This window comes from Lactuca virosa, chromosome 9 (genome assembly GCF_052849685.1).
Source record: "Lactuca virosa cultivar CGN04683 chromosome 9, Lactuca_virosa_CGN04683_v6, whole genome shotgun sequence".
NCBI classification, from domain to species: Eukaryota; Viridiplantae; Streptophyta; class Magnoliopsida; order Asterales; family Asteraceae; genus Lactuca; species Lactuca virosa.
In genome coordinates, this window is record NC_136434.1 from 216,539,170 (window position 1) to 216,541,734 (window position 2,565).

The window sequence follows — 2,565 nt, forward strand, 5'->3', positions numbered from 1 at the left end:
TCATTTTGACTATCACTTCTGAATAAGAGATGCCTCTTTTCAGAATATGTCAATATGGTCCTTCCAAAATTAGCACTATACTTCCAACTGTCCCTGAGCAACCAATCTTTGGTAAACCTCAGATTGTCCTCGACAATTGCTTAATCATTTTAGTAATATCGAATTCTAGACCTTTTCCCTTCTTAATGCCTCTGGGCATTTGGAAAAATTTAGAAATGACAAATATTATAGCACATGCAATCGATCCTGTACCCAAAGCAAATGGTACACGATTCATGATGTCTCACATAAAGACATGATTCTAGACCAGTCTTTTGCTACAATATTTTTATTTGCCATGTTTTCAAAATTTGACTATGAAGAGGGATGCCGTAATCATAATCGAATTTTGAGAACGCAATATATAGAATTTCCTTAAGTTGAACCAATCCAACATGAAATTCATATATATATATATATATATATATTCTTGACTAAAGATGATTAAGGTCTCAATCTAAGCCTTTAGAACTGAAATGAAGTATATCCTCTCCCTTAATTATAGCAAAACAACTTTTTCAATCCCTGCAGCCTCACGAATTGAAACTTTTGTTTTCTATAATTAACATTGCTAACTTGCAACACTAACAATAATTATCATGCTCCCACTAACATGATGATTATTAGCATAACACTTATGCTCCCACTAGCTTTGACATGTACTCAGAAATCAGCTGGACTTCTAGAAATCAATACTTTATTGACTTTCTTACCAAAGTTCAGATTTCTGATACGAGATGCTTTGATAAAACTTTATCAAAATCATACACCTTTCCTTAGATAGCATGCATGCGTGTCTAAACAATTTCAGAACTATGAAAAGGGATGTCGTAATCATAGTCTCAATTGTTTAGACCTTTTGCCATCTGCTTCAAATCTACTTGGTGGAAGTGTTTCCTCACCATCATTTTCATGAATCGGAGAGAAACCTTATGACCCTTAGATTTTATGGTGTATGTGTTCTTATCCATGTGAATCGTCAAAACCATAGTCACAAGACAAGGATAATGACAAATCCAAACTCATATGGACTGAACTTATGCAATCTTAACTTCTTGCCACCTGGCAGTACTGGGCCTGCCATTGCTTCCAAGTTGTTATGCAACCAATTGAGAACTTTCAGAACTCCTATGCAAAGCCAACTTTAACTGGAATGGGCATAGAATATGTCAACACGATAGGTTATAAACCTCAAGTCGTGTGCTAGTGAAGAACCTCAGGTTTTATTCTTGATTAGTTCTTGAAATTCTTTTTAGGATCTTTAAGACTCCCACTATCCTCTTGACATATAAGACTATCTTGCCAAATATTCAAGAGATAGTGCGGATTCTTTATCAAGACAAACACTTCACACAATTGGCCTTAGTTGGTCTTTGTTTTATCCAAAACATCACAACTAACCAATTTCAAATGTACAAGAGTAGGAAACTTTTACTCTTACATTTGACAAGTGTTTTAAACCTTTCTTTAAGATATGTCACTCAAGTTACAATCTTGGAGTATGACTCTAAGAATTGTTTTGGAACGAAGTATGACTCATCTTCCTGATCTAACCATTTCAATAATTCATGACTCCTCTTCTTAGTCATAATAATGCACTAAGATGACCTTTAGAGGACTAATTGTGATATGATTTCTAAATCATTAAGATGATCACAAACATGATACTAAAGTACTCTCCCATCTTTTCAGATTTGAGAAACTTTTATCTTTCTGCCTAATTTGATTCTTCCCATTCGTTCTGCCATACATTGAGACTTTTCCAATGTTTCAGAATTATACTTAAACTTGTAAGTATAACCATATTTACTAAACTTTAGTAAATCAAATAGTCTTAACGAGCTTTGTGGTGGACATGACCAGTGCACAAGAATGTGTACTCGATCCCTTTAGTCCTTCACTTGACTCACACATCCATGTGAACAAGTAATTAGTCTTGATTTTCCAATGCTTGAAAGTTCTCATTCATCATACTATTCAACTTCCATGATTCCAAGTTTCGGTCCAATTGAAACTTGGGTGATGAGGAACTTTCCTGATTTGGTAAATTTAGACACCACCACAAATGAAAGAATCAAATCCATTTTCCAATATTGCTGTCAGTGGAATCATATAAGTAACAATTTTCCACAAATGCCATTGTAAGGATACTTCAAATAAATAAAATTAAACAATTTTCTTTTATTTTAAAACTTTGCGGAAAAACTTATCCTTACAATCCACATGGAAAATTGTTGTTATCTATGCCTTAGCAATATATCATAACTTCTTAAGCAACTGCTCAAAATTCTGATGCCATCGAAATCCACCTTCGTGATCAGAATCAACATATACTTCCTTTAAGATTTCTCTCTATTCTTTGATTCTTAAAACATCAACATGTGACCCAGTCACATCATGTAATGTGGATCTCAGAATAGAACTTAACAGAGTTAGATAATGGGCTCTACCTGATGTAGAGTCAAACTTATTGACTTTAACATCCTTAGGTAAATTTGGCAGCTTTGCAATCAACGCCCCTTCCTT